This window comes from Mycetomoellerius zeteki, unplaced genomic scaffold, assembly GCF_001594055.1.
Source record: "Mycetomoellerius zeteki isolate Tzet28-1 unplaced genomic scaffold, Tzet1.0 scaffold19, whole genome shotgun sequence".
NCBI lineage: Eukaryota > Metazoa > Arthropoda > Insecta > Hymenoptera > Formicidae > Mycetomoellerius > Mycetomoellerius zeteki.
In genome coordinates, this window is record NW_017256854.1 from 1,078,884 (window position 1) to 1,105,212 (window position 26,329).

Genomic DNA, 26,329 nt, shown 5'->3' on the forward strand with positions numbered 1-26,329 from the left:
TATGTCTATAGGACTTTTTTTCTTAGTTTTTTACTCCTCTACACGCTCCCGAAGTTTTGCCATTTAATTTGGAAACACCCTGTACACATTTTAAGAATGTTCTCTGAAAATTTGAGGTCAAAATTCCAAAAATTGTCAGAGATATGGAATTTTCTGTTAAACAACTCGATCGGATATCTGCGATCCATTTTTATTTTATTTTAGCAAGAAAATAATCTTGCTGAATTGCTTGCTCACTTTTTGCCTAACTATATGTGTGAAGTTATATTATATATTGCGCCATGTTGTAAAATGTATGCTAACTTCACGCATATAATTAGGCAAGAAGTGAGCAAGCAATTCAGCAAACTCCTTTTTTTTACTAAAATAAAATAAAAATACTATTCAGTATTATTCAATGATAATCACGTGGGTCTTTTGCAACCTCTGAAGTAGCTTGGAGTACAAATCGGCGAAAAAATGTATTATAATATTACATAGAAATCGATAATGAATGCTTGGCAGCTGCTAATCAATGAGCGCAAGAGACGACGAAAAAGGCTCGTACTTTATGCCGACAGGCTAACTCCGATCGAATTTTAAAATTGGAGAGATTACTTTATGGCCCAGGAATCGCTGAATAGACGTTAGTCCAAAATATTCCATTTCATCCACATGTAATCCAATACAGAAGCTTTAATTATATTTTTCTCAAAGCTACTTTTTTCGATTTGGTTGATAACATCTTGATCAGTTTTACTCTATTCGGGGTTCAAAAATATTCAAATACGTGTAAAATAAACGGCTATCGTCTCATCGTAGAGTTTTTTTAAATTTAAAGTTGGATTTTTTATGTAAAATAAAGACTTGTTAAAAATAGAATAAAAAATGGTCAAAATGTAATTTTTTTTTAAAAAAGTTCAATAGCTTTTGTAATTTTGTAAAATTTAAAATTCACTACGATGAGACAGAATGAGTGATCTATACTTTAAGAATAATTTTGATTTTATTATTTCTGATCAACTGTTTTGCAGGAATCGTGTCATCTCTCTTTTTTTTAAAGTCTACTAGCATCAGCTCTAAAAGGTCAAAAATAGAAATTGGGCTCATTTTTTTTACATATTAAAACATGTATTTTTTGTATAAATAAAACCAAATTTCATTTACGTGTATTATTTTCTTTTAAAAAATTCGTAAAGTACCGTTAATTTTCTCTACAGTGTTCCGCCCTTAAGATTTCGAAATTATTTATATACCTGATATTATATAATACATATTCATGTAAATATATTGCTATTATATATTATGTATATATTATGTATAATGTTATAGATTGATCCTTCCTCACTTTCGATACTAATTATTTGAATAAATTGGTCATTTGTTGTTTGACCATTCGAGAGTCAGCGATTGTTATCTTTGATACTTTTAAAGTTCCAGTCGTGACACTATCTTTTTACAAAATTATAGATTATTTTTGGCTCTGTCAACTGATTGCAATTTGGCATCTTTTGAGGAATTTTGGGACTCGAGTTTCTCACGTTTTAAACATAACGTCGATACATTTTAATAAGTAGATATGACAATTGTTAATCGAGGTTTCCCTGCAGTTGCAATTGACTATCCGTCATATTACGAAACATATTGTTATTCAATAATTAAAGATTAAAACCAATATTATATATTGGTTTATAAAACCAATATAATAATGTTATTAACAATATGTTCCTGTAACTTCTACTGACTAAGCGCTATTTGGAACATCATTGGTTTTAATCCGAAGAACATGTCGGTATACATACACAATAAATTTTTATCTTCTTGATTTAAATTTATTTATATTGAAATTGTAGCAACTGACGGTTTACCGATTATTTATTATACTATTTTTACAATTGTTCCGTTGCGAAATTAATCAATATTTATGTTTTATTAACATTAAAGATGACCTAGTAGTAGATTGAAATATTCGTTTCGTATATACACTTGATTTACAAGATTTATTAAAATTTAGTCTTTAGCATTTAACAACTAGCGTTAGTTCATAATCCTTCTTTTATTTTAAATTGTGTTTATTCAATTGAGCCTTAATTATTAATTTTTGTTATTTGAATAAATTTCTGCCTTTGCAATCTTACGCAGATGTAGATTAGACAATTCGTTCCTCTTTCTATATAGCAGTATTCAAAGCCATTTTATTTATCCGTATATACCATGAATATTACGTGCAAAACGTATAAAATTTATGTCATCCATGTCCACAACGATTTTTGCGTTTTCTCGCGGCGGAATTCCATTCTTTCGCGCGATGATGCATTTATATCGTATATCTTCCGGAAGAAATGTATAAGATAGGAAATTAAATTTTCTGGCGTACTAGATAGGTTTGAATATTAAGATGACGCTCCCTCTGTGATACATCGACCGACGAAAGCAGCGATTTGTATTTCACGTCGCGGTAACCTGGGGTGTGAAAAATTCGTGTATAGCGCATACGATTTCCGTGGCATCGATTGGTCTCGTACCATAAGTGTGCCCTGTAAATTTCCATTTTTATGGAATTCTGGATGTGGACGATAAAAGAAGTTCTATTCGCAGTTAGCCAAATGAGTAAAAGTTAATAGCAAACATGAGTCCACATTCGTGATTACACTGTCCGACAAAATTTGATTTTTTTTGCATCACGAGTATGAATAGTCGTTTCCGATGTATTTTTGCCTGCTGAATACGAATTCGTTGTTCCAATTTTGTTTCACAGTTCTGAGAAAAATGGCGTCAAAGAGACAAAAAACGATGATTTGAAAAGTTTGACATTGTAACACCGACAGCAATTTTTTTCTAAATTTCGTTAACACCACAGAAGTGTTAACTTTCAGTTTTAAAATGAATTTTGTTTCATTTCGGTATAATTTTTTGAGCTATAGCAATTTGAAAATAGCTCTTTTATAATACACGAGAAAAGGCATTTTATTCCATTTTAATGTTATATTATATAATATATATATTATATAAAGTAAGCTTTTGTATTTGTACAACATAATCAAATCATATTAAAAAAGAAACATAAAATTGACAAAATATAATGCAACAAAAAGATTAAAATTTTCGTGTTGCAAAATAGTGTTCGAACAGTGTTATCGAATTGATCACTTTTCTATAAATACAATTACACGTGTTATTATCAAATATTAAAGAAAATACCATGTGCGAAACATATTTTACAAATAATATGATAGGTACATTTATTTTATAATATATATTTCGATACTTTTACATTGTATCCATTGTATTTATATAGTTGTATAATCATTTTTTATTCGCAGGCTATTGTACACTTTATCGATTACCTTATCAATTTTTTTCCTTGTCTACCACTGAAATTTTCCATATCGCAGTGGTATACAAAATCAATATTTATGTTTCACATCATTTCAATTATTAAAATATTTTCAAATTTTATATGTATCAAATGCACATATAAAAAAGCTAGGAATACATCTGCGATTTTATACGTCATATGTAATAAATATGTACAATATGTACAATAATCTAAAGTTACAATACCAATATCAAACTTTTTTTTTACAATTGCAGACGAGAAGCATTTTGCGCCAATTAAGTTATGCAACAGAGATTAGAACACACGATAAAATTTTTGTTTAAAAACGATATCAAAATTGTAAGCATTTGTTAAATTTTGCGTAATGTTAATGAATCATTTTATGTTTCTTGAATTTCTTTTGTTGATTTCGGGAATCTAGCAAATCAATATGTACCTAATATTAATTCGATATACACGCAGCACTAAAAATAGCACTAAAAGTTGGATAGAATCGAAATAAACCACCTGTTTTTTCGCAAGCGATAAGATCGCGATAAAAGAAAAAAGAACGAGACGACAGTAATATAGAAACCTTACTCAAAGGCTGGATACTGTTTTATGTTAAACTTAACATCCTATGAGCATCTCGCAAATTTATGACAAATTTAAATGTAACTCCAAGAAAAAGTCGCCCGAACGAAGAAAAAGAGCAGATCGAGAACGCGACATTCATTCGGTTTTATACGTTCATAAAATTTAATGATTCAATGACTGATAATTCGTCCTAATTCCGATGCGATAATTTTATTGACAAACACGGTCATAAAATTTTGAGATTAAAATAGTCAGCGTTTTGACATTTCGTGTAATTATATTTGCACGACTTGCGAATATAATTTCTTGTAACAGCGTTTCAACGCAAATATTTTTTCGATAAATTTTTACATATAATTGACATGATATGAAGTTTTATATAAAGCTCATGCGTTGTTGTAGCAAATTTTTGTATCACAAGGAAAGAACGAAGTGTTAAAAAAAATAAAATAAATTTGAAAAATTAAAAAAATACTATGTGAACAAGACAGATTTTTCGCGGTTATAAAATGATATTTCTGCTGTCGAAAAATGCAAATAATGCAGAGTTTTTGTGCATTTAAATATTGACGCAATATTTAAACTGCTCGAATTTATCCCACTGTTCCAATGAAATGTCTCCGTTTTTTAACACTCTGACTATCACGTATATTTTAAACGCGTAGCGTTTGTAATAAAATTAGCATGGGTCATTATTTTTCAATTGACAGTTTTATTTATCCGATTAAGAACGATATTTTACTGAGTATTTAAAATATTAAAGAGATACTATTTAAATTATATCGATACACTTAGGAAACAATAAAGTATTAAAATAATGCACTAGATTTATCAAGCTCAATGCTGAAATTAACTTCGCTATTAACTAATCTCAAAGTATTAAGAGACAAATATTTATAGATTTTATTTTCTCGCATTAATAAATACATATTTAAAGTATGACGTAATAAAAATAGTTGCAGATGTGCGGAATGCCATGAGATGACTCTACATAGTTAATAAAGATTAATAAATATTGATTATATTACTGATCATGTGTATGATTGATATTGATGGATTGACGAAGAATACTGACGGTGATCTGGATTTCTGTTCCGGAGCATCAGTCTCGCTTTATTAATTAGGATCCATGTCACAGTACGTGACAGTGCAATAAATAACGTAAAACTAAAGTAAAATATATTGTCGACAATATTGTTAATATAAGATTCTAAAAATACTAAAAATATTGATGATTACTGTTAGTATTACTGATTCAATATTACTGACTAGTATTATTGACCGTGTGAAATACCTACCTTTAGATTTAATTTTTTACAGTAAGCTTGATTTAAAAAGTTTAATTAAAAATTAAGTCAAAGAAGTTTAATGCTGAATATTAAAACATTATGAAAAAAACTGCGTTCAATTAAATTCTTTCCAAGTGACTTTAACGTCATCAAAGAAATCCTAAATGAAAAAGTTTAGAGTTTGTGATATTAAACAAATATCCACGAGTATTATTAACATAGAATTAATTTTAAGATACTTGAGAGACAATTAAATACAACCCATATAGCACAGATCATTTCAATATACAATGATATTTGTAATAACACATTGCAACGTTTTAATACATTTCAATGTTCCAGCAATATTGCAAACATTGTAGCAATGTTGCTGCAAACTTCGGTGCTATAAGGGAAATAGAAACATAAATAAACTTTTTCTCGAATAAATTAATATTTCTCTTAGATTTTTTATTTACTCTTTTTAAAAAATCTGTAAAAACAATACACTATTCAATCTAATTTAATTTTTTATAACAAATAGAATTTAATTTTCTCATAACATTTTGATTAATTCGTTAATATTTAGGCATTAAAATTGCCATTTTTCAGCCACAGTAGCAATATAAAATTCACGAGAGTCAATCAATACAGTTTTGGGGGGTATACAACGGTGATAAACTTGTATTCTTTTTGCGGTGGATGTGTGATCAAAAATTTCGTATCAATCTGTGATAGTTTCAACGAACGATCATCGACCACGCGACAAAATAAAATATTCGATACATTCTTTTGTTATCAGTTTTTGTTATGTCAAATTGTCAAATATAAACAGATTATTTATGTATCATTTACCATAATTTATAATACACGTTAATAACTATTGTATACGAGATTCAAAATATGTTTTATTACTCAAGCATATCAAATTAATGCCAATTTGACATTTGCACGACATATTGAAATTATCAATTCCATCAAAATGGTTGCCGAATGAGATTTGTTTTTGTAAACGTTACAGAAAAATTTTACTGCTTTATCTCTTTGCAGAACAGATTCGATCAAATTTGTATAAATAATATTAAAATTCTATCTGTTATCGGAGTCACGTAAAAATAACTGAACAACAAATATGATAAATTCGAAACAAATTATAATATTGTTCCCCTTCTCCTCTATATTGAAGAATCGTTGAATGTATCGCGTAACATTGACGCCATTGACGGCTTAATGAACATGCGTTGAAATTGGAGAAAGTACGTTTAATTGATCTGTATAACGCGAGTGCAACTATAGGTAATGATTTTATTCAAATGTAGAACAGCATTTACATTGTAAATTATCAGTTAGTAAAATAACGTTAATAAGTTCCTTTTTTCGACATCATAAAAAATGTTTAATGACATAATCTATATAAAAAGTTATGTAAATTATAAATATATTATTATCTTGCACGTGCATATTTATGTTTCAATTTTTTTTGCATAACATTTAAATATAATTATTATTTCCTACATTTATCTAAGCAAAAATTCAAATCCGTGCAATCCAACCGACGAAAATTACTATGTCGTTGCAGTACCGGCGATTTCAATATATATGCGAGAAAATACGCTAAATTGATCATGATGTACCTAGTATAACAAGTGCTTTTGTAATGATTAGATGCTACTGTGCGGTATTTGCCCTGCGAATTGTTAGCTTTTAATTATTATGCAAAGATGGATAATTATGGTAAATTGCACACTGCTCTGGACATCATATCAAATAGCGAACATCAAATCGCTCGATACGAGTGTGGATGTGCTGCATATAGACTTAGCGTAAAATAACATGTTAATTGTAGTCACTTTGTTGAAAGAATATACATGTTATGACATAATGATTAATGCATTTTCATCCACGAGAGTAGCTCGTTATCCTTTGCATATTTACTTTATAACATGGATGTAATGACATGTCAGGCGGAAATATTTAAAATTCCTACCATCATCATAGAGATAACAAAATCTCTCCTTATCGAAACTAACAGATCTAATTTAAAACGAATTTTTCTTTTACTATAAAAGCTATCTTTATGAGTCTGTAATTTAAATTTTCGTATCCTGGGTAAGGTACTATTTTTCACAATAAATTCTTTATAGATTTCAATCATTAATAGCATCAAATCGATGATCAATTTAATTTGAGAGATTATTATTATTTTAGTTGATTGTGTTGGAACTCCAAAAATAATCGCGCATACAGTCATATATCTTAAATAAATATATTGTATTTAAAAAATATATAAAAAAAGATTATATTTCAACATCTAACTTTGATCGTAATTAGCATTTCTCTTACTTACAATTAGTTGAGACATTTGTATAAGCGATCTTGTTTTAATTTTAATATTGTTTATGATAATAATATTAAAAATTAATAATTAATGAATATTCTGTAAGATATTTCAATTTTGCAAGAAATTAACAATTTTCAAAATGCGATAAAATTGTCGTGATTATTGACATAATTGATTTAATTTAAAATGAACTCTGTTAATTTGTAGATATATTCGTACTTGTAAAGTTATATACATAATATGTGCAAAATTTGGACGCATGAGTCTTTCATTAGAAATTCATTAGAGCGTTTAACATATTGTAAGATTAATAAATTAGTTACTGTTGAAGCCTTTTTAGTTTGTAATATTAAACTGGTTTGTCGGAAGTCATTTGAATAATTCGGAAATATCTTACACGTCGAGGTGAGAATGAAAATAACGACTTGGCTGCGATCCAAAGAACATAAAAGTATGCTGAACAAGTTTGTTACACTGATTCTAATTTAGCTATTATTTACTAAACTAATAATGGTGACTATGTAGGTCAAAATTCTTTTTTTTTTAAAAAAGAATAGGATTCTCGTTTTTTGTTAAGATAAGTTATTTGTTAGCAAAGCTAATATAATCAAATGCTGGTCAATTTGTAATTTTCAATATCAAACGTTCTAAACTGATTTAAATTTTCTCGAAACTTATAATCAAGATTAAAAGATAACTTATTTATGCAAACAATGAAAAAGGAACGTTAATTTATGTTTCATTTCAAGCTGTAGTCATATGGCGGATCCAGATCAAGAAGAGCCATTGGCTCGTCGCAAATTTTTTTTGAGATCAAATACGAAAATATTGAACAATTGTTTAAATTATTGCATTAAAAAAATATTATTTAAACATATAATTCATAAAACGTTTTACTTAAAACTATATTAACACAAAAGAAGAATAAAATGAAATCAATGTTCTTTTATATCTAGAAATTCCTTAAATTAAAAAATATTTTTCGAATATTAAAATTGTGATTTAGCATTTCAGAAATATTAAAAATATATATAACATTTTCCTATAAATATTTTTTAAAAAAGGAAATTCCAAGAGTCGTAGCCCCTTGGGCCATGGTCTTTCCCCGTGGATACGTCTGCAGAGGCTGCAATAAAATATAATATGAGTGTTGCTTCATACTTATAACTGTAATATCTATAAAAATTCTCGTACTTTTATTAATTAATTAATCATATTAATTAAATATAGGGTGCTTTAATAATGTTTACAACTGTAATATCGGATACAACTGATCTATAAAGCGATTGTGTGTGTAGTAAAAATTGCAAATGCGTTATTATGACATTTTCCTCATATATAAACTATAAACAACGCAACTATTAATTATAATTCTACGACCGTATTAATATATCATTTATTTTAATTATTTAAACGCATTAGTTATTTATACATTGTTGTTCAATAATGACTTAACAAATAAACGCTATAATTGCACTTATAATTGCGAAATAAATAAATGATGGTCCAATTGGTTTCGAAATGGCGTTTATCGTGATAAATTTTATGTCAGGAAGTAATAAAGATCTGGCACGCGTTTATACGTATACATGTCAAAATAAATAATGATATAGGAGGTACTTTAGAATATCTCGCACTAGTATGCATATATTACTTTTCATCTATGCTCCTCATCTATGCTAGCTAACCGTTTTAAACACGGTCGGTTTATCGACCAACCGGTCGACCTATATCCGCGGCATTATTATTTGACGACTTCGTGTCTTGGCCGTAGTCGAAAAATAGCGGATATAAGACCAACAGTAAGACTAAAGAATGGGAATCGTTGGGCTAGTAATGCCAGTCTCATGTCACATTGTGACATCTGTAATGTCACTCTCAATTGCGCAATTTCAGATAGAACTCAGGCAAATTCAATAGGCTAACTTCATTTCCGAAGTGTGTTAATAATCGCGATCTCTAGTGATGCAACACGACGTCTGACGAAGCATTGAATATCCCAACATAAAAAACATCGTAGTAAGCTTCTGAATTGGGAATTAACATTGCAAATTTTTATACAAACATAATTTTAATTGATCTAAATATCGGAAACACGTAATTTCTCACTAATTATCGCATCGTGATATATAAATGTAGGAATCAGTGTGCGTATCCCACATATCATCAAAATCTAAACTACATAAATATAAATACAATAAATATTTAAAAAATCATATATTTATTTAAATGTATATATTAAAAACCTAATAAAATATATTCTAATAAAGTAATTAATAAAATAAATGCCGGTATCACAGTGTGATATCGATTCCATTTAGAATTTCATTGATACCTTGTTTACAATTGCATTTAAATATTATTTGGATTTGTATGCGCTTTCATATTAATTAAAGGTTATTAATTATAAATTATAATTACAATGCGTTATTTATAGAGAATACAGGATAACTATGCGTGATTTATATGAACATTAGTAATACATTTTAGATTGTTTTAATATTCATACATGACTTTTACAAATGTAATAAGAGTATCATACGTTCGACATCAGCATATCTCGTACAAAACATTGCGTGTGAAAAATATGAAAAGGTGAGTGCAGAATCTCCTTGTTCTCTTAAATGTATACATGTATAACGTGCTGGCGTTGGCGGATTAAAGTTTGAATAATAAATTTATGGTGCTAGGAATAATTTCCAAACTCTCACGTCATTATTCAATGCACTGAACTTAATGCATGTGTTTGAATTATACGGCAAAATACGTAGAAAACACGTAATTACTCATTTACTAGAAGTGCTGCAAATATTGTGTTAATTGAGATTCGAATAAATTGCAATTTTCACCGGTCAAAAGGAAATAATCCAAGAGTAATCTGTTGATTTAACGTATGTATATTTTTCCTCTCAATTTTTAAGCAACAATGAACCGAACGATCAAATTACAGTCGCGGATGAAGGTGGTAAAAATGTATTTCTACTTTCAGCGAATTTTGTGAATTCTTAGCTTATGAACGATTGACTTACGTCAACAGGCAATCGTCCTTGTCAATTGAAAAGATCGTAACAAGCATGCTCGTAGCAAGCACAATTCGCCGCCAATATACTCCGTTCGATATATCGATCATCCCTTCGGCAAGAGTTCAGCTATCTTTCTGAGCACGGCTCTTGACGTCAAGCGCACTCGTAGGAAGGACCTGTGAGTTATATTTGATATGTGATGTACGTGGACGTGGTTGATCAAAGGGCAAATCGAACGGTCAGTAAACGTACAATCATAAATCATGCGAGATACTTGTGTGACTCCGTAATGCAATTTAGTTTCAATTTAGCACTATCATGATTGAACCTAGTAATTTAGAGTTCATAAAGTTCATAGAGTTCATATTCGCGATGTGCATTACAATCTACTCCCAAATTACACTGAACTATATCATTTATTTTGCTCGACAAATAAAAGAAAATGTTAATACCTATCAATATCTTCACTGAAATTTAATTGAACCGAATTTTTTTTTATAGATACGAATATTTGGAGACGTCTTCGTTCTTTAATATTAGATATCTCCAGAGATATTATACGTATGTAGTAAGATTTAATTATAATCTTTATTGAATTTTCACCACAGACAATTGAATTAACTAAAATGTTAGGTGATATATACATATTTTTAATTAATCTTATATGTCTTCGACGACATTTTAATAAAGATTGTAATTACATATATATAATAAAGCTTAATACGATATTAAATAACTCAATTTTAATTTAAATTTTCAATTACATATCTCTAAAAATACAATTTTTTGTTGTAATTTTATTTTACTTTACCACGATTATTGGATAATCTTCTCAGTAAATACCAAGTTACGTGTAATGCACCTGCTAGTTGTAATTTTCCACTCAACAATATAACTATAATATAAAACATGTGTTACACTGTTACATATTGTTGAATGGAAAATTACAATTAATAGGTAAGTACATGCAACTTGGTATTTGCTGAGTTACAATGCGACTGTTCTTTTATCGGTAGAAAAGAAATATTTATGATTATTTTGAAAATACAAACGCGACGTGCAATTATTATTTTATATTGATTCGTATTTCGAATATTTTTTGTACATGATTTAAAAAAATTTTCTTAAAAGAAACTATAGTTAATAAATTTTACAGTTAATGGAAATTTCAAGTAAACTTGGAAACATTGATAATTTTAGCAAATGGAGAAGTTTGTGGTTATATTCCTGTGCGCGTGACATTTGAAACACAATATAAAAGTTTGAATAGATCGCTCGTTGAGATAAAGTAAGATTCGAGTCACGTTTAGCCACCTGAAGGAGGATTGGCTTATCTCCAGACTTACATCTAGGACCTATGAAAATATCAGCAACTTCATTTAAGATTTATCGGTTTTAAAGAACAAAAATAGGAGTAAATTACGAAATTTAAATCTACGAAAACTTAATTAAGTATTAAATTAAGTAGTAAATGCTACATTAAAAACGCTATATTAAAAACGGTTTATTACTCAGTGAAATCCTATTAGTGCTGTAATATCCATTGAGTAACATAAGAAAAAATGAAGCTACATAATCGATCGAAAAGATTTTTTATAAACAACAAATTAAGAGAAAAAAGAATAGGGGAGAGTGGGCATGAAAGAGCCAGTCTTTTTCAAAATATGGAAAAAAACATTTAATCTGGTGTTGAAGAAACAAAATTACTTTCTAACTTAAGAGTATACACATTTGTTTATAAGATCCATTAACAGAAAAATAATTTAATCATTAACAGAGATTTAATCACCATTTTTATACAAATTGGAAATTCAGCTCTTTCAAAACAACGTGCGGTTATGAAGAAGCCATCACCAAATTGAAAGAACCGAATTATATAAACTTTAACACCAATCAAATAAAAATGTCATTTTTTAACAAATATTCTTTTTAGAAAATTAATAAATGTGTGAAAAATAGAAAATACAATATTTCTAATTAAAAACATGTATTGCAAAAAAATGAAAAATTCCCCCAAAAAAATTTAAAAGAAGTACGAGTATATTGAAAAAAATATCCCTGTGTATGCAATGAAGAAATCACGCAAAGAGACAATTTTTAAAGGAACTGGCTTTTTCAATACCTTTCATAACACTATGTGTAAAAAATCTAATCACAGAATATCTGATAAACCACAATAAACAAAAAAATTTGTAACTACGTTCTTAATTACGTTAATGTATATAGTATTCTATAAAAAAAATACTTTTTCTAAAAGTTAATCACAAATAAATGAAAAAGACTTGGAAATTTAACTCAAGAAACTTACTTTTTGTAATGATAATTTTACATCGCTCATTACGGCCACGCCGTTTTGACGATGACTGTCAAATGTTTATGGATGACGTAGTTTTAGTACTGTTATCAAATAAAAATATTTTTAAATTTTTGACTATATTCAATTAGTTGCACGAAATGGCTCTTTCAAAACATGTCTCTTTCATGCCCACTCTCCTCTACACTTCCCTTAACACGAAGGTTGCACTTAAAAATCAAGAATGCATGTTATGTTCAGTACGTGGTACTGTTGGTATACGGTGCCTTGAATCTTAACAGCCTCTATTGTTCTCGCGTGCACGTAAACGTGTGAAGCGCGGTTTGCACACAGGGGCACGCGAATTGTCGTGCGAATATTCGATTTCGCGCGTTTGTCGGCCAGTGGCAATTTTCAGATGCAGAGCGATAATGAATTTAGCTATTCGCGGCTGCAGCACAACGCGAGGAAATCTCGATTTAGCACCTACGTGGGTATTCGAATCGATCGGGTCCGATCATTTATATCGCTCGTAATACTCGTCGTGCCCAGCAGTGCAAATTTGACTTGGTTCCTTGTGTGTTCTCGTTATGCCGCCTTATGGCAGGAGGCACGCGCGTGATGGTTACAAATCAAGTCGATAAATTAAGGGATTTCGCGCCGGGTGCGGTTCTACGAGCAACGTTCGATCATCCTTGATTCCTGGTGCTCCGCATTAGATGATGGATGTTGAAAACTCGGCGGCTTTTCCTAACGTAAATGTTAGCGAGATATCGCCAGTTGTGCCTCATAAGAACAATAATGAAAGTATGATGCGCGTTGTTTCTAATATGACGAAGCGCGGTTTATCTGTGCGGGAATTAAAACACCCTGGAACGGATATAATTCCGATGAATTCAGCTGTTTGAATATGCAGTGAGTTAAACGTCTTAAACTCCGACGGGAGCGTGAACTTTTGCCATTCTTACCACTTTATCAAACATTTTACATTTCAAGTCACATTTGTAATTTACATTTGTAACTTATAATTAGTAACGTTCTTGTTCTCCTTCCCTTCTTTCTTTCCTGCCACTTCTTGTTAAAACAAATTTCATGAAATTATTGAACCCTTAAAAGTTATTCATCTTATGCCATAAAACATATTCTCTATGTTTATTCATGACAATGGAATCGTGATAACTAACATAAGTTGTATGCAACTAGGTCTGCATGAATGTAAAAATTAAGTTGTAATGAAAATTTACGAGAAAAAGCTTTTCATACACACCAGTTTATCGATTAGTGGAAATAAATGACGCGGTCACGTTTTGTTGTGAAAAATAATGATGCGAACGGAAAATAGTCCACAAAGAAGAGGAAAAGAGAGCGCAGAGGTCACGCGAATAAATGAAAAGATAACGCCTCATTACGAACAAATAAAAAGACATAATGCCTATCATATCGCTTCATGTACATGCGATGGTTATCCTATTGTTAATTTAATAAAAAAATTCTTCGCTCATTTGTGCAATAATATCAGCAAGAAAGGGTTAATTTCTTCATCGTGATAATTCAACATCGTCGACTTTGACTCTTATCTTATCAGATCGACTAACTGTTTTACAAAAATAGAGGAAACCGTATTGTCTGAAGCTCTAAATATATCAAAGTAGCGCGAAGGCCCTCCATTTTGGACTTACTAACCATACCATATACACTGAAAAAAATTTTGTTCATTTTTGATCCAATGAATGATCGTTAATCAATGTCCGACTTAATGTCCGACTTAATGTTCAACTTAATGTAGTAAATTCATTGCTACAATAACTGGATTCATTTATATAACTATATATTCATTCTTGCAATGCATTCTAGTAATAGTTTTATAATCTAAATCATTATGAGAATTCATTGGACAAATTTTCATTATTTTTTCATAATTCAATGAATATTTTATTGTATTTAGTTTTGGTTTAGCGTATCAATAATACTAAGCATTTATTGGACTATAGATAATTAGGTCGCAAAATAGCCAATAGGAAAGCTGTCGGCATTTCGGCTCAGATCAAAGGATTGCGAAACTTTGGTATATCTAGAGCTTTAGTATTGTCTCCAGAACTTTCAGGGAGGCAGGAACCATTAATTAACTAAAGATAGGGAAAAATGAACGGAAGAAGGTCACGTGTCCGTGAGCTAATGCTCAGCTTACCGAGCAAATTATAGGCTCAGAGTAGGATAACTTACAGAATGCCACGTAGGATATTATGCAAAGTTATCCGCCTTACTACTCGGCCTGTACGTGCCTCGTTGGTCTTTCATACGAATTTACCAAGCAAAAAATGTTTCATCGTTCCGAGAACGAGTCTAGTTACCGGAGGCCGTTGGTTATACGTATCATTACGGCGTTATCGAGATTCCGATATTTTTGCTCGATTTATCTTTTCGTGCTGCCAGCACAGCGCGGCGTCGTGCAAAAAGCGCGCGACCGACGAAAGCGTACACGTCGCTTTTTCGACAGTAATGCTCGCGGTAATATTTTATAACCCGTAATGGCCGTATAACAGTAACAATATCGGAGCTATATAATAAATTTGTAATGTAAGTCGGTCTTGTACATGTCTGCGAGTAAATACTTGCGAGCATGTACACGCGCACATATTTATCGCATAAGTCGATAATGAAAGTTTTAAGAAGTCCGTAGATATTTTAAGACCCGACTTGCAAGAATCGAATCCCGACATATGATTCCTGAGATGGAAGTTTATTGATCCCGAATTAATTTTAGGAATCTGAACGGCCGAATACGTCCGTTCATTCAAGTGAGGTCATCCTTTTATAGCTGCAGATCTATGATTTCTACATTTATCAATAATGGACAGAATATTATCACTTTGACTTCCATAACACCTGCACTGTTAAATCTATAGTGTCAAATTTAACCTGACGTGAGTCGCCACTGCTCCTACTATATGGTGTCAAATTTAACTTGACGAGACTATATCGTGTCAATTTGACACTATATCAAATTGACACTGTCATATAGTATAGTGTCAATTATAATCATTGTTTCAATCTAAAATAACGATATGATTGAGTAGCAGCAGTGGCTTAAATTTTGACACTATAGATTTAACAGTGCATAATGATTGTTTATAGAACAGAAATATTTTTAGATATCCTGTGGAGGAGTATTATCGGTGTTGAAATAGTTATAGAAAAAAAAATGATTTATTTCGATTTATATCATTTTTCATTAAAGGTTCCTTAAAACATTTTTCAATTTAGAATTTTAAAAATGCTCTCCTGAGATGTTGCTAGTTTTGAGATATATTACTTTTCTACCAAACAAAAGATTTTTCTTCTCAAGTTTTATATTCGATTTTTGATAACTATTAAATATAAAGTTTCCATGGACAACAGAATTTTTATATTTTATTAATTCGAATCGATTTCGAGCGCTCGAAAAGGAATTGAAGCAAAGCTCGATTGTCGATAAGAGACGAAACCGGGAATATGATCCAATATAATCTTAATTCTCCGGAGATTCGCTGGAAGTAATTTCCCATGTCGCAACTGTTAAATGTGTGATTCAACTCGTAACGAAGCATAGATTAAAGCGCCACTATATAGTTAATATAAGCTTTGTTCGGTGGGTCATCATATGATAATGTCCTATTGTAATTTTAAAGTGATCTGATTATTCTGGTTATTAATGGCTAATTGTTATAGAACACCTATAAAATTTTACTTGCTGAACATATGCAGATGTTCACGAGATATTAAACCAAAAATGTATGATTCTATAATGTTAATCAAATATCGTAATACAAATAGAAAGATTTGTGAAATTATATATGAGAATTTTGACTGAAACTTAACTTTATGACGCCTCGCGAATTCATTACGGTAATATAAATTCTATTTAAAGCTTTTAGGTGAGTTCAAATTGACTAACTAGACGCAGAAGTGAGCTCGAAAACTTCTTTAACCTTTTTTCGACGTATCTCTTATTCCAATCTTATGTTTTATTCTTTTGGTTTTACATTTACATGCAACTATTCTCAAACTCGACTCGAGGGACGGAAATGCTTCAACTTGGAAGAAAAAGAAATTGCACTTGTCTGGCATCTGTTTGCATTTATATGTTCCGATTTGCGCAAGACGAGAGAAAGAGAGAAAGGGGGGAGAGGGGGGGGAGAGGGGGGGGGGGGGAGAGAGAGAGAGAGAAAGATGTTGATACTTTTTTCTCATTCATAAATTTTCATATATCAAATGTCAAAATTTTCTTAAATCAAATGTTACATTACTTTTCGGTAATTTATGTTTCAGATTGCTTTACAGATCGAAAAATCAGTAGAGAAATCTATATATTTAGGTATGCATTTACATTTAAAGAAAGTCGTATGATGAAATTTGAATGTTTAGCTACACTACTTATATTCTTCTTTCCGCCTTCTGTTTGTTACACAACTCGAAATTTCCGAAACATATGGAAACCGGCAAATTATTAAATGAAATACGATAGTCAGGGATAAAATTTTGTATTTGAATAAGAAATGTTACGAAAAGGAACGTGAGGATAATAAAGCAGGAACTCTATGAGGACGCGGTGTCTGAATAACTTTTTCGAAAATCAATCAAAGATACAATCTGAGATTTAATGTGTCGTTCGCATTACAGTGAACAAAAATGTAATTTTTTTTGCAAACGCGACCTTTCACAGGTTAAGATCGATTACGGACTGAAAAAGTTGACATTGCCGAGGAAACTTGAGAAGCAATTAAGTTTCTTTTTCTCAGATGTCTTTAATGTCCATTTGAAGAGTTTTCATAGCATTTCCTATTCTACAAAGAAAAATAGCAAAGACTCGATCTCGTAATTTATTGGCAGACAAAAATAAAAAAATAGAAATATGTAGCTAATAATTGATATTATTATGTAAAGTTTAGCAATATATATAATATCAATCCATGCATGTTAAAGCAATATGATCCTACTGTTTTAAAGTTGCCCGGTTTATAATGATTTTTCTAATAATTATCGCTTCAGTCTAGGAATTGTTGTTTCGTGTTTCTATTTATATTATAGTCGTATTTGGATAAAGCTTTATCTCTGACCTTTTAATTTCCGTGAGCTGCGTGTGTCCTAGTTCCGTGTTCTCCAACTTTGCTGTGCTTTGTTCTCCAAATTACTGTATGCTTGCCTTATCTATCTATTCGTATCTCAACGACTCAAAGAAGTTGTGACTGTCACATTGGGCTCACGGATAAGGAAATGGCTCTTCGTATCAGTACTTCTCGATATGCAGGTGCATATCCTATTTTCCTGCTCGGCACCGCCCCATATCTCTTTATCATCTAGAAATTTACCTTTATCCATTTCCACGCGATATCCTCGCAATTGCCTTTTATGTGCGATTCAAATAAATTGCTGCTTTCATCTTTTCTCCTTTGTTTTTTCGACGAAATAATAGAGATTTATTTGTGCCATTGCAAAATGTGACAAGAAAATTATTAAGAAAACGTAAATACTCCAAACAAATATCTGTCATACCAATCTTAATTTTCTCGGATCAGGAAAGAATTGTGCGAAATAATTCGATTATCGCAGTTGAAAAGTAGATTTTCTGATACTTCTTTTGATGGATCTTTTCTTCTTTATAAACAGAAGATGCATATAAATAAGGATCTCTTCTTTTCAAATAGAAATTGATATATATCTGTAATTTATATCACTGATTTCCTAAGAATTAACTGCACAAAACATGATATTTCTTTCAAAATTTTTTCGTTCAATCTTAAATATTCTCATAATTAATCATTTAAGTTAAAGAATAATACTTTATTAAAATAAAATAATATAAATTAAATAAAAAATTAAATTTCCTTAATTGTTTGACACTCTAAAAATAAAGGCCAAAATGTTCTTCATTTAGAGTTCAGTTGTAAGTCATAAAAATGATTGATATATTTCAACATTTCCATTAAAAAAGTATCTATTACAAATTGGACAAAAAAATGTAAACGAAAGGAAGTATGATTTGATCATGTATATTTTGTCAAAACTAATTAAACTTTTCTTGTAAAAGAAATCCTGTCTCTCTTCTTTTCTCTCTTCCTGTCTGTTACATTTCAAGGAGAAAGACATCATCTTGTTACAGATATCCTTTTGTTCGTAATGATAAAAAAGAACAACACATGAGAAAAAAAGATACTGGTTGGAATATATGAGCGTATATCTCGCACAAAGTTGTGCAAAGCGAAAATAACTTCAAAGAAAGATTCATTTAAGGGTTTTTGTCGTCACTCCATCCATTCTCTTTCATTCTTTACCATCCCCAGACAGCCACCATTTCTGCTTCTTTGGTTCCTTTATTGATCTGCGCTCGTTTCGTTACGCGCGAGATGTAATGGCTGTTTAAAGACTCTGGGGCTGAAATATTTTAATTCACAAGGAAATCCATGAAAGTGTTATCTTTTGATTTTGATGAGCTTTAAATACGTTTTCTAGACAAAAATAAAGGACATGTATTTTTTTTATAAAGGTCCAATCCCCTTTTAGAGGATGCAATATCCCTCTAAAGAAAATCTGTTTTCTTTTTTAAGCGAATATCGTCGAAACTGTAAAAGACAGAGAAAATTCTGAATAAAAGTTGAATAACTTAAAAAGTACTTTATAATAGTAATAATTTTAAAAATTTGTTTAAATAAAAAATTTTTTATAAAAAATAAAATTTTAAAAATTTCTAAATTATAATTATTAAGTACTCTTAAAACCATTCAACTTTTATTTCAAATATTTTTTCCTATCTTTTACAATTTCAACGATATTCGCTTCAAAAGATAATAACCGACTTTCTTCAAAAAGCTGTTGCATGCATCCTCTAAAAGTGTCATTTGACCCTTATAAAAAAATACATAGCCTCTCTCTTTATTTTTATCAAGAAAATAATGTATTCACAGCTCGTCGAAATTGGAAAGGGACACTTCCATGAGTTTTCAGTGTCAGTGAATCTTTTGATAAATAAATACTATTCTCATCTCTAGTTGCGTTAATGGCATGGTTTTAAATATTCATTGCACCCCACTTGGATGTATAAATTTTTTCTCTTATGTTTTCATTAAATTAATATTTCCTCAGCGTTTTGTAAGAGAACATATATGGCTACTTCCTGTTCTAATTCCGAAGCAGATGACTTCTGCAACTTCTATAGTATTTCTTATCGCTATTTTTCTGCACTAAAATCCTTTGTTTGTATTGATCCAACAAGAAAATGTCGCCGTTGTTATATATAAGCCAATTTCAAGAGAGATTAAAGTCAAAAGAAATTTAAACTTTTATTTTACGAAGTCAAAAACGGACTTCAATGTACAGAAAAGGATCGACGGAAGCAACTTTCTACCAAAGTTTTCGTTCCTCAATCCCCCCGATCCTATATCGTACTTGCACGGTTTTATATCACGATCTAGTCTAATTCGTTGTAAAAACAATAATAAATTTTCTTTCCGTAGCCTTTTTTAATGTAATCCCATTTCGTATCGTATGTTTAACGTAATATGTTTACATAAAACCAGGATAATATTGTATTTTAATGCGGATTTAATGAATAACTATTAAAATATCAATCAATACTATTACTTTTAGATACGAAATAATAATGTACAAATGGAATAATGTTTCAGCATCAATTTTGATGAGAATGTTGTTAATAGATATTACTGACTTCAGCAGTAATATAATTGCACCTAATAACTTTTTGAAGAGATTACAAAAGTAATAAACAATACGTAATTAATGCTAAATAATATTAAACATGAGATGCCAATAAATTATCGATATTTTCCATATTTAATTTTGCTTATAATTAAATGTAAGTGTGGAAACGAACATGTGGAAATTGTCGCCGTTAGTTTTTAAAGTGGTTAAGATATATCCGAGGTTGTTTTTTACACCGCAGTTGAATAGAATGTTCTTTTAGCAATTTACTTTTTTCCTTTTCTTTAACATAGGAGCCCTCTAAATTCACAGCGTTGTCGGGAAAGCAATAAGATTCTACGCTACCACAGTGGCATGCCATTCCAGGCAATAAAGAACGAACTTCTAGGTAAAGTCTTGCTATACTTTTCTTTATACCTGCCAACAATGTTACCTTATATATACGCAATGCCTGCATTTTGATTTTATTTAATTACGCGTGTACTTTTTCATTTTTCATTTCAGTTTCATGAGAATACATCATTGTGTATAAATATTTGTAACACAATATCATTATTACATTTTAAATTATTATGAGCTATCGTGTTGAATGATACGTAAATTGTAAAATTAAAATTGAGTTTTTCTTGGAACAAACTGCAAATTAATCAAATTCTGATATTAATTAATCATCAAATTTGTCAATCACAATTAACTGTACAATTAAGCCTCTAATTAAATTTGTTTAAAATACAGCTTTTAAAATCAGACCAAGAGATGGAATTTTATTCCAATATTTTTCTATTTTAAACGTCTTTAACGAATAATTTTCTAAATGACGTTCTGAAAAGCATGATTTAATAAGTTTTTAATAATATCAGCATAACCTATTAGATTTTAATTTAACAATGGCGTTAGATTATACTGTTCTTATTAAAAACAAAATGATTAATATCTCCAGGCAACATCCCCTGTTTAGGTTTAAGTTTTTATTTCACCATCACTCTTGACACCGTTTCTTCCTCTGTGCTTTACGTCTGAGAATTTTCTTTACCCTATCGTCATTTATTAACGTATTTTCTTATGGCCCACGTGTTTCTCGTATGTCTGTTTTTTGCGTTGCTGTTTGCTAGATGCAGTTCTATCTTGAAAGCAGTAAATTTGCGCACCCTAACAGTTACCAACTGCCCTGCAAAATACAGAGAAAAGCTTTCAAAACACTCGTCGCAATAGTTCTGTACAGTATTTCCATTCCATTTTATCTCTTTTCTTCCGTGCGCTGTACAATTCTACCGTTACCCAACGCCATAATTTTTGATTTCGTAATTGTTACATGCAACGTATGAAACGTTGTGAATAAAATAGCAATGGATTTAAGCTCTGAAGGAAAATTTTGAAATAAAAGAGAAATTCAAAAAATTTAGAAATTAAAAAAATTTGTTTATTTAAATACAGATATTGTAAGTTAAATAAGTAAATTGCGCTCTTTTTAATGTTACGTGTCACGCGGTAGCAATACTGTTCGACTACGCTCGACAAGAAAAGAATTCAATGATAAAACTACAGTATTAATTCAACTTTTTTTGTCCACCAGCGCGATTGTAGCTTTGTGTCATGTGCGACGTTTAAAATTGAACTTTTCTATTTAACACGAGATGAATTTAACGGATACCTATCCTCAAAAATACACAGCATATTTCACCGCTGTTCGCCCTATCGATTTTATCGTCTCTCCGACAATATTTGCGAACTATATCTTTGTTATACGCATATTCTACTACAAGCGCGAGAGCCGGATAGTATTATCGCCTTCGTATCTTCGCACATGGATACGTGCAAGCGCGAGTGCTTTGAGCCACGGCAATTTCGTCCTTTTTGATTGCTTTGTCGTTCATACTGCGATTGTCTTTGTCACGCTTTTTAGATGTCTTTGTCACTTGTTTGATTCCTTTGGCCATTATTGTCGCGTTTGTTTATCCTCGTTTAACGTCACTCTTGCTTCCTGTAATTATTTCCTTCCTATTTTATGTTCTACGTTCCATATAAAACATAAAATGTGCCCTATATATGCAACGTCGATGAAAAGAATACAGAATAGAAAACGTATTTCCGTATCTTGATCTATTTACGTATCTATTATCTGTATATATTTTCTTCCGACAAATTTTATTCTTTGTACATATAACACAACGTGAGACTTTCTCAGGGTTTTTTTTAGACCCCTATATATATTCTCCCCTATTTTGATTAGATTCTTGATCTTTATTTTGTTACTCAACTTCGTCATACTTTCTTTAAATTTAGAATTATACTTACTTTGTTATTCGAGACTAATAAGTGACGCAAGTATATGAGATATAACGTCTTCGCAATGGTTAAACGACCGTGGAAGCTAAGATATTGCTGGACTCTAAGGATGTTATAGCATAAGGATTTATTTGAGGTAAAGCTTCATAGTCTGCAATATTTCTTTGCCTTCCAATGTGGTCGTCCCATTAAAACGTCGCTTTAAATTGCCGGATTACGTATTAAATTGCCTTACTGTAGGATCAGCCATGGAAATATGTTTTAAAAAAAAAAACACGAAATACAGAATTGCAAAAGGTCGGATTTTTTTAAAATACACGCTTCTGAACTCGCTTTTTCTGAATTCGATTTTACGTCAAATGCCAACAAATATAAAACGTAGCTCAGAATCACTTTTACCAAAAAATGGTTGAATTGCGGAATGAAGGAATTGATAGTGGTGCGAATTTTAGCTACTCAACTGTTGGTCAATTACTTAACCGATCAATGATTGAAATTTTTACAGGGTATTGTGCGTCGAACGTATTGACGTTTATCAAAGGATAACAGTTTTCAACGTACTGACGAAAAATAGAGACAGTTCAACGTATAAATTTGATTTTGAATTTCGGAAACCAAAAAAGAAATTTACTGTATGAGTGACAGTAGTTTATTGCTAGGAACAAATTCATTTTGTAAAGAAATACTTGAAACAGCTTTCAAGAAATTAAATAATTTTATAAATATGTAAGAGGTAATTATTATTAAGTATAGGTAGGTAAGGCGCTCAGAACACTCCCAAGAAATTTTATTTTTATAGTTATATTTTTAAAAGTATAATACTAAATTTGCATTATTTATATTCTTATAAGATAAAGAAATATATAAATAATGAACTCTTTAAGAATTGTGAGCAATACTTTTTATTTACCTATTTTTTTTAGAATAAAGTTTTTAAGATAACTATACGTGGGGTGCTGTGGCTACTTAAAGGTTAAAAGTCAGAAAGCTATTAGAGAAAATTGCAAATTTCCTTTTTTGGAAGAAACTAATTTTGGCGTATAAGCTAAATAAAGAAAAGAGAGTTGTTTGATATTGGGTGTTTTGTAAGTGTAGGTATACAAAACATGAAAGAGCAAAAGAGAAACTACTAAATCATCTAAGGTATTTCATTGTCGCCAACACATTCACATCATCAATCGCTTTGAATTGAATCGAGAGAATCAAGGAACGGATCAAAAAGCAAGAGAGGAGATATAGTGAGCGAATATGAAAAGGACGTAGAGGTCGGGAAAGCGAGACGAGGTGAGTGGGCTACGTCACAGAAATCGATAGGACAAGGGTAGCGCACACCAGGGGAAAACGAAGGCGCAAAAGTTCAGCGATAAAATCACAATATACAGCGGAGCTGAAGTCCGGAGTCAGGTTCCGTCACTGACTCACGTATTGGTCTTATCCCTTACTGAAATCAGAAAACGCGGTTAAGTGCGTTCTGGCCCGGATTATAAAAACTAGCGATAAGATCCCTCGAACAATCCTCGTTATGATGGTAAGAAATACCTAAGACGGTGCTATAAAATATGCGCAAAGCCTAATTCTGAAAAGAGTGCCACAAAATGAGATTGAGATGCTTTCTTATTCCATCGAGAAGTCTTCCTCTTTTCGTTATAAACGCGAAGATCTTTAAATCTTTCATGAAGATCTAAAAATCTCTCGTTTGTATAGACTTTTATATTACATCTCTATGATATAATACTATAGAATAAATAATAAACGTTCTCTTCTATTCATGTATCAAGAAAAACAGCTTTTAATTCAGTTAAAAATAAGTTTTTAATTCAGTTTGATTCAAGAAACTGTGTTGTGTGTCCAAGGAGAATATCTTAATCCTTTTTAAACTTTGTGAAATTGTTTGTTATTCTAAAACAAAGATATAATAACGATTAAAGAGTTTTCGGATTACTCGACGTAATTAAGACCCTTTCAAACGCATACACACTACTTAAAATGGAACACACACACACCGATAGAAGGTTCTTAATAAAATTCGTACATACTTTTTCTTGAACGTCACTATTTCAAAACATTTAATATAAATCAAAAAGAAATATGAACTTTTCTAATAGCAGTTTCTAAATTTTATCTCAAAAGAGAAACTTTGCAAAATCTTAAAATGGCATTATCATTTTTAACATCTAGAAAAGTAATGTGTTAAGTTAAATCTTTTAAAAAAAGCGATGCTTCTTCTAAATGGCTAAAGTATTTATAATTCTAACGTTAACTTTGACGTCAAAATCGATTCTCTCAAGCGTTAACATGCTATTTTATTCTTCGGTTTCCCGCCCATCAGGGATAGTGTCGATGCAGGAGCCGAATTAACGATTTGCCAGTTTAAAGGGAAGAAACGCTCCAGAGAGCGCAGAGAGAGCAGAATGATTGAGTGCCCCCAGAGATGATTCACCCTTCGCGCGTTTCACCTGATGCGAGAAATACTGGAAGTTTCTCCTCCCTCTCTCTCTCTCTCTCTCTCGTGGATTTCGGTAAAATACATATCTTATCCGGAGAAAGACGTTCTTTATTGGAATACTAACTTATTACTCTGACTATTTAATAACACGACTGAGGCAAATTTGAGTAATTTTTAACGAATCTGTACGAATAGGCATTAAAGGAGATGTTATAGCCATAGCTATAACCAGATAATAAAATAAATCAATTAATAAATTAAGCACTTAGCAACTTATGCAGAGTAAACGATCTGCAGGCCATTGACTTCTGAAGAAGTTTTCAAAAAATTGCGAAAATGCAATCTTGCGGAAGCAACGAGCAAATAATGCAAAGCTGTCTTCCAAGTTGCGAAAAGACGGAAGCGATTGCCCGTCAAATTGGGAAATCCGGATGCGAACCGTCAGCACTGATCGCATTCGGAAAAGGCATTGACTGAAATCAGCTCGAACAGCTAATCAAGTTCAAGCCAGGGGTGGGATTCTCTAAACATCTTATCGATGATTGTCGCTATCATTAACCAGCGATAGCCAATGGCGCACCCAGAGAAAGGTTTCCTCGATTCAAAGAAATGTTTCTTTGCTATACGGTTAAAGAAAAAATTTCTTTGATTTGAACGTCATTTCTTTGATTTGAAAATAATTTTTTTAAATTAAATAAAAAAATTTATTTGATTTTAAAAAATTATGTTCAAATCGAAGAAATTTTTTCTTTAACCGTATAGCAAAGAAACATTTCTTTGAATCGAAGAAACCTTTCTCTGGGTGCGGTACAATCCTGGGAGAAAAACCAGCTCTCATTGGCTGTCGCTAGTTAAGTTAGATAGCGATAATTGTTGATAAAATATTAGAGAATCCCGCAACAGGTCAGCAGCTCGAGCGTGTATATTAACATACGCTGTGGCATACAGCTCAGAGTTTCTGATCATCTGTCATCCGAGACTACGTTGGTACGCGTCTACAACCTCACGCGCTTGAACGACCGAACTATAATTAAATGAGATACACGAACAGAAATTATACTTCAGAATCGAGTCAAAAGTGA

General features: G+C 31.0%; 1 protein-coding gene across 5 annotated transcripts in view; it reads left to right on the forward strand.

Moving 5' to 3' along the window:
* Positions 1-26,329, forward strand: part of LOC108721996 (leucine-rich repeats and immunoglobulin-like domains protein 2) — a 116,505-nt gene that overhangs the window by 25,534 nt on the left and 64,642 nt on the right. The window contains exon 1 of one of the 5 annotated variants that reach the window (XM_018446874.1): positions 20,837-20,903. The exons of the other annotated variants lie outside the window; for them this stretch is intronic. The gene's annotated coding sequence lies outside the window, so the exon portion shown is untranslated. Of the gene's footprint in view, positions 1-20,836; positions 20,904-26,329 lie in introns of those variants that run through there. 5 annotated transcript variants of the gene reach the window in all.